We start from the raw sequence: 8402 nt of genomic DNA, 5'->3' as shown, positions 1-8402 counted from the left end.
ATTTCCAAACATACACCTTTACTTTCCGTCCCATTAGGCAAACCACCAACTTTTGATGGTGAAGATTACGCTAGGTGGAGCGATTTAATGCGATTTCATCTAATCTCGCTCCACAAAAGTATATGGGATGTTGTTGAGTTAGGTGCACAGGTACCGTCGGTAGGGGATGAGAACTATGATGAGGATGAGGTGGCCCAAATCGAGCACTTCAACTCTCAAGCAACGACGATACTCCTCGCCTCTTTAAGCAAAGAGGAGTATAACAAAGTACAAGGGTTGAAAAGCGCCAAGGAGATTTGGGATGTGCTCAAAACTGCGCACGAGGGAGATGAGCTCACCAAGATCACCAAGCGGGAAACGATCGAGGGGGAGCTCGGTCGGTTCCGGCTTCAAAAAGGGGAGGAGCCACAACACATGTACAACCGGCTCAAGACTTTGGTGAACCAAGTACGCAACCTCGGGAGCAAGAAGTGGGATGACCACGAAGTGGTAAATGTTATTTTAAGATCTCTCATTTTTCTTAATCCCACTCAAGTTCAATTGATTCGTGGTAATCCTAGATATACTAAAATGACCCCCGAGGAAGTTATCGGGCATTTTGTAAGTTTTGAGTGCATGATAGAAGGCTCGAGGAAAATCAACGAGCTTGGCGACCCATCCGAAGCCCAACCCGTTGCATTCAAGGCAACGGAAGAGAAGAAGGAGGAGTCTACACCAAGTAGACAACCAATAGACGCCTCCAAGCTCGACAATGAGGAAATGGCGCTCGTCATCAAGAGCTTCCGCCAAATCCTCAAGCAAAGGAGGGGGAAGGACTACAAGTCCCGCTCCAAGAAGGTTTGCTACAAGTGTGGTAAGCCCGGTCATTTTATTGCTAAATGTCCTATATCTAGTGACAGTGACCGAGGCGACGACAAGAAGGGGAGAAGAAAGGAGAAGAAAAGGTACTACAAGAAGAAGGGCGGCGATGCCCATGTTTGTCGGGAATGGGATTCCGACGAAAGCTCAAGCGACTCCTCCGACGACGAGGACGCCGCCAACATCGCCGTCACCAAGGGACTCCTCTTCCCCAACATCGGCCACAAGTGCCTCATGGCAAAGGACGGCAAAAAGAAGAAGGTTAAATCCAACTCCTCCACTAAATATGAATCTTCTAGTGATGATAATGCTAGTGATGAGGAGGATAATTTGCGTTCCCTTTTTGCCAACCTTAACATAGCTCAAAAGGAAAAATTGAATGAATTGGTTAGTGCTATTCATGAAAAGGATGACCTTTTGGATTCCCAAGAGGATTGTCTAATTAAAGAAAACAAAAAACATGTTAAGGTTAAAAAGGCTTATGCTCTGGAAATTGAGAAATGTGAAAAATTATCTAGTGAGCTAAGCACTTGTCGTGAGATGATTGACAACCTTAGAAATGAAAATGCTATTTTAAGTGCTAAGGTTGATACTCATGTTTGTAATGTTTCAATTCCCAATCTTAGAGATGATAACATTGACTTGCTTGCTAAGATTGATGAATTGAATGCATCTCTTGCTAGCCTTAGATTAGAGAATGAAAATTTAATTGCTAAGGCTAAAGATTTTAATGTTTGCAATGCTACTATTTCCGACCTTAGAACTAAGAATGAAATGTTGCATGCTAAGGTTGTAGAACTTAAATCTTGCAAACCCTCTACATCTAATCTTGAGCATGTTTCTATTTGCACTAGATGTAGAGATATTGATGTTAATGCTATTCTTGATCATATGGCTTTAATTAAACAACAAAATGATCATATAGCAAAATTAGATGCTAAAATTGCCGAGCACAATCTAGAAAATGAGAAATTTAAATTTGCTCGTAGCATGCTTTATAATGGGAGACGCCCTGGCATTAAGGATGGCATTGGCTTCCAAAGGGGAGACAATGTCAAACTTAATGCTCCTCCAAAGAACTTATCTAACTTTGTTAAGGGCAAGGCTCCCATGCCTCAGGATAACGAGGGTTACATTTTGTACCCTGCCGGCTATCCTGAGAGCAAAATTAGGAGAATTCACTCTAGGAAGTCTCACTCTGGCCCCAATCATGCTTTCATGTATAAGGGTGAGACATCTAGTTCTAGGCAACCAACCCGTGCCAAGTTGCCTAAGAAGAAAATTCCTAATGCATCAAATGAACATAGCATTTCATTTAAAACTTTTGATGCATCTTATGTGCTTACTAGCAAATCCGGCAAGGTAGTTGCCAAATTTGTTGGGGGCAAACACAAGGGTTCCAAGACTTGTGTTTGGGTACCCAAAGTTCTTGTTTCTAATGCCAAAGGACCCAAAACCGTTTGGGTACCTAAAGTCAAGAACTAAATTTGTTTTGTAGGTTTATGCATCCGGGGGCTCAAGTTGGATACTCGATAGCGGGTGCACAAACCACATGACCGGGGAGAAAAGGATGTTCTCCTCATATGAGAAAAACAAAGATCCCCAACGAGCTATCACATTCGGGGATGGAAATCAAGGGTTGGTCAAAGGTTTGGGTAAAATTGCTATTTCACCTGACCATTCCATTTCCAATGTTTTTCTTGTTGATTCATTAGATTACAACTTGCTTTCTGTTTCCCAATTATGTCAAATGGGCTACAACTGTCTTTTTACTGATATAGGTGTCACTGTCTTTAGAAGAAGTGATGATTCAATAGCATTTAAGGGAGTGTTGGAGGGTCAGCTATACCTGGTAGATTTTGATAGAGCTGAACTCGACACTTGCTTAATTGCTAAGACTAACATGGGTTGGCTCTGGCACCGCCGACTAGCCCATGTTGGAATGAAGAATCTTCATAAGCTTCTAAAGGGAGAACACATTTTAGGATTAACAAATGTTCATTTTGAGAAAGACAGGATTTGTAGTGCATGTCAGGCGGGGAAGCAAGTTGGAGTCCATCATCCACACAAGAACATCATGACGACCGACAGGCCGCTTGAGCTACTCCACATGGATCTATTCGGCCCGATTGCTTACATAAGCATCGGCGGGAGTAAGTATTGTCTTGTTATTGTGGATGATTATTCTCGCTTCACTTGGGTATTCTTTTTACAGGAAAAATCTCAAACCCAAGAGACCTTAAAGGGATTCTTGAGACGAGCTCAAAATGAGTTCGGCTTAAGGATCAAGAAAATAAGAAGCGACAACGGGACGGAGTTCAAGAACTCTCAAATTGAAGGCTTCCTTGAGGAGGAGGGCATCAAGCATGAGTTCTCCTCTCCCTACACGCCACAACAAAATGGTGTAGTGGAGAGGAAGAATCGAACTCTATTGGACATGGCAAGAACCATGCTTGATGAGTACAAGACACCGGACCGGTTTTGGGCCGAAGCGGTCAACACCGCCTGCTACGCCATCAACCGGTTATATCTTCACCGAATCCTCAAGAAGACATCATATGAACTCCTAACCGGTAAAAAGCCCAACATTTCATATTTTAGAGTTTTTGGTAGCAAATGCTTCATTCTTATTAAAAGAGGTAGAAAATCTAAATTTGCTCCTAAAACTGTAGAAGGCTTTTTACTTGGTTATGACTCAAACACAAGGGCATATAGGGTCTTTAACAAGTCCACTGGACTAGTTGAAGTCTCATGTGACGTTGTGTTTGATGAAACTAACGGCTCTCAAGTAGAGCAAGTTGATCTTGATGAGATAGGTGAAGAACAGGCTCCATGCATCGCGCTAAGGAACATGTCCATCGGGGATGTGTGTCCTAAGGAATCCGAAGAGCCTCCAAGTACACAAGATCAACCATCCTCCTCCACGCAAGCATCTCCACCAACTCAAAATGAGGATGAGGCTCAAGTTGATGAAGGGCAAAATCAAGAAGATGAGCCACCTCAAGATGACGGCAATGATCAAGGGGGAGATGCAAATGATCAAGAAAAGGAGGATGAGGAAGAACCAAGACCGCCACACCCAAGAGTCCACCAAGCAATCCAACGAGATCACCCCGTCGACACCATCCTCGGCGACATTCATAAGGGGGTAACTACTCGATCTCGGGTTGCACATTTTTGTGAACATTACTCGTTTGTTTCCTCTATTGAGCCACACAGGGTAGAGGAAGCTCTCCAAGATTCGGATTGGGTGGTGGCGATGCAAGAGGAGCTCAACAATTTCACGAGGAATGAGGTCTGGCATTTAGTTCCACGTCCTAACCAAAATGTTGTAGGAACCAAATGGGTCTTCCGCAACAAGCAAGATGAGCATGGTGTGGTGACAAGGAACAAAGCTCGACTCGTAGCCAAAGGGTATTCACAAGTCGAAGGTTTGGATTTTGGTGAAACCTATGCACCCGTAGCTAGGCTTGAGTCAATTCGCATATTATTGGCCTATGCTACTTACCATGGCTTTAAGCTCTATCAAATGGACGTGAAAAGTGCCTTCCTCAATGGACCGATCAAGGAAGAGGTCTATGTTGAGCAACCTCCCGGCTTTGAAGACAGTGAGTATCCTAATCATGTCTATAGGCTCTCTAAGGCGCTTTATGGGCTCAAGCAAGCCCCAAGAGCATGGTATGAATGCCTTAGAGATTTCCTTATTGCTAATGGCTTCAAAGTCGGCAAGGCCGATCCTACACTCTTTACTAAAACTCTTGAAAATGACTTGTTTGTATGCCAAATTTATGTTGATGATATTATATTTGGGTCTACTAACGAGTCTACATGTGAAGAGTTTAGTAGGATCATGACACAGAAATTCGAGATGTCGATGATGGGGGAGTTGAAGTATTTTCTAGGATTCCAAGTCAAGCAACTCCAAGAGGGCACCTTCATTAGCCAAACGAAGTACACTCAAGACATTCTTGCTAAGTTTGGGATGAAGGATGCCAAACCCATCAAGACACCCATGGGAACTAATGGGCATCTCGACCTCGACACGGGAGGTAAGTCCGTGGATCAAAAGGTATACCGGTCGATGATTGGTTCATTGCTTTATTTATGTGCATCTCGACCGGACATTATGCTTTCCGTTTGCATGTGTGCAAGATTCCAATCCGACCCTAAGGAATCCCACCTTACGGCCGTAAAACGAATCTTGAGATATTTGGCTTATACCCCTAAGTTTGGGCTTTGGTACCCTCGGGGATCCACATTTGATTTACTTGGTTATTCGGATGCCGATTGGGCGGGGTGCAAAATCAATAGGAAGAGCACATCAGGGACTTGCCAGTTCTTGGGAAGATCCTTGGTGTCTTGGGCTTCAAAGAAGCAAAATTCGGTCGCTCTTTCCACCGCCGAAGCCGAGTACATTGCCGCAGGACATTGTTGCGCGCAATTGCTTTGGATGAGGCAAACCCTGCGGGACTACGGTTACAAATTAACCAAAGTCCCTTTGCTATGTGATAATGAGAGTGCAATCAAAATGGCCGACAATCCCGTCGAGCATAGCCGCACTAAGCACATAGCCATTCGGTATCATTTTCTTAGGGATCACCAACAAAAGGGGGATATCGAGATTTCTTACATTAATACTAAAGATCAATTAGCCGATATCTTTACCAAGCCACTTGATGAACAATCTTTTACCAGACTTAGGCATGAGCTCAATATTCTTGATTCTAGAAATTTCTTTTGCTAAGCTTGCACACATAGCTCATTTGAATACCTTTGATCATATCTCTTCTATATGCTATGACTAATGTGTTTTCAAGTCTATTTCAAACCAAGTCATAGGTATATTGAAAGGAAATTGGAGTCTTCGGCGAAGACAAAGGCTTCCACTCCGTAACTCATGCTTCGCCATCACTCCGAGCAACTCTCTATTCCTTGGGGAGAAATGAGCATCAAAGAAAAGGATTTCATCCTTGGGGGAGAGAGTAAATGCTCAAAAGCAAAAGGACCGGACTTCATCTTTGGTATAATCTTAACTCATTTACTTTTTGACCAAAGGGGAAGAAATTACTTTGAGGGCTCTAATGATTCCGTTTTTGGCGATTCATGCCAAAAAGGGGGAGAAATGAGCCCAAAGCAAAAGGACCGCACCACCACCACCAAATTCAAAAACTTAGTGCTTTCCAAAAGTCTTTATCATTTGGTATCCTATTGTGTTCAAAAGGGGGAGAAAGTAGTATTTCAAAAATGGTATATCAAAACCCTCTTGAACACTAAGAGGTGGATCTCTTTTAGGGGGAGTTTTGTTTAGTCAAAGGAAAAGCATTTGAAATAGGGGGAGACAATTTCAAATCTTGAAAATGCTTTGCAAACTCTTATTCATGTACCTTTGACTATTTGCAAAAGATCTTTGAAATGGATTTACAAAAAGAATTTGCAAAAACAAAACATGTGGTGCAAACGTGGTCCAAAATGTTATATAAGAAAGAAACATTCCTTGCATATCTTGTAAGTAGTTATATTGGCTCAATTCCAAGTAACCTTTTCACTTACATTATGCAAACTAGTTCAATTATGCACTTCTATATTTGCTTTGGTTTGTGTTGGCATCAATCACCAAAAAGGGGGAGATTGAAAGGGAATTAGGCTTACACCTAGTTCCTAATTAATTTTGGTGGTTGAATTGCCCAACACAAATATTAGACTGACTAGTTTGCTCTAGTGTATAAGTTATACAGGTGCAAAAGGTTCACATCTAGCCAATAAAAAGATCAAATGTTGGATTCAATAAAGGAGCAAAGGGGCAACCGAGGGCACCCCTGGTCTGGCGCACCGGACTGTCCGGTGTGCCACCGGACAGTGAACAGTACCTGTCCGGTGCACCAGGGAACTCAGACTCAAACTCTTCACCCTCGGGATTTCTCGGAAGACGGCGCGCTATAATTCACCGGACTGTCCGGTGTGCACCGGACATGTCCGGTGCTCCAAGGAAGCTCGGCCTCCTGAACTCGCCAGCCTCGGGTTCGCGCGGCAGCCGCTCCGCTATAATTCACCGGACTGTCCGGTGTGCACCGGACTGTCCGGTGTACCAGCGGAGCAACGGCTCCCTGCGGCGCCAACGGCTCCCTGCGGTGCATTAAATGCGCGCGCAGCGCGCGCAGAAGTCAGAATCGCCCATACCGGTGCACCGGACATCAAACAGTACATGTCCGGTGTGCACCGGACACCCAGGCGGGCCCACAAGTCAGAAGCTCCAACGGCTAGAATCCAACGGCAGTGATGACGTGGCAGGGGCACCGGACTGTCCGGTGTGCACCGGACTGTCCGGTGCGCCATCGAGCAGACGCCTCCAGCCAACGGTCACTTTTGGTGGTTAGGGCTATAAATACCCCAACCACCCCACATTCATTGCCATCCAAGTTTTCCACTTCTCAACCACTACAAGAGCTCTAGGCATTCAATTCTAGACACATTCAAAGAGATCAAATCCTCTCCAATTCCACACAAAACCCTAGTGACTAGAGAGAGTGATTTGCCGTGTTCATTTGAGCTCTTGCGCTTGGATTGCTTCTTTTCTTTCTCACTTGTTCTTGCGATCAAAACTCCATTGTAATCAAGGCAAGAGGCACCAATTGTGTGGTGGCCCTTGCGGGGAAGTTTTGTTCCCGGCTTTGATTTGAGAAGAGAAGCTCACTCGGTCCGAGGGACCGTTTGAGAGAGGGAAGGGTTGAAAGAGACCCGGCCTTTGTGGCCTCCTCAACGGGGAGTAGGTTTGAGAGAACCGAACCTCGGTAAAACAAATCCGTGTGTCACACTTCATTATTTGCTTACGATTTGTTTTGCGCCCTCTCTCGCGGACTCGTTTATATTTCTAACGCTAACCCGGCTTGTAGTTGTGTTTATATTTGTAAATTTCAGTTTCGCCCTATTCACCCCCCCCCCCCTCTAGGCGACTATCAAGGGGGAGGGATGAGAGGATTAGTGGGAGGATGAGATGATTAGTGGGAGGTTAGCATGTATTTGTCTTGTATAAGTGAGATTTGCTTGTAGAGCTCACCGTATGACACTGGAGGCATACGTATACGTATGAGCATGAGGAAAGTTATGAAGAAAATATTTGTAGGGACTTGAAAAATGATTTTGAAGGTATTTCTCAGGAGGAAAATACTTGGAGATATATCGGTGGAATATCTGGGCAATATTTCTGGAAAGAACTTGAAGGGGATTACTCGGGAAATATCTGGGCGGTATTTCTGGAAAGAATTCGAGGGTGATCACTGGGGAAATATCTGTAGGATATTTTGGGGAGGATTTCGGAGAGAATATAGACCACTATACTTTATTTGTTGATATCAACTCGCAAACAAACATTTTGAAATGAAATTTAAAATTCATTTTGAATTTAGAGCGAGTTTGAGAAAATTTCAGGATTTGAATTTTTGGGATGCTACAAACCTACCCCACTTAAAAGGAATCTCGTCCTCGAGATTTGGCTTAGAAGGGTTATGGGTATAGCTTTACTTCAACTACATATCTTCACTTTGGAG

The sequence above is a fragment of the Zea mays genome, chromosome 4, assembly GCF_902167145.1.
Source record: "Zea mays cultivar B73 chromosome 4, Zm-B73-REFERENCE-NAM-5.0, whole genome shotgun sequence".
NCBI lineage: Eukaryota > Viridiplantae > Streptophyta > Magnoliopsida > Poales > Poaceae > Zea > Zea mays.
The sequence above is the reverse complement of the archived record's forward strand: the minus strand, read 5'-3'. Positions refer to the sequence as shown.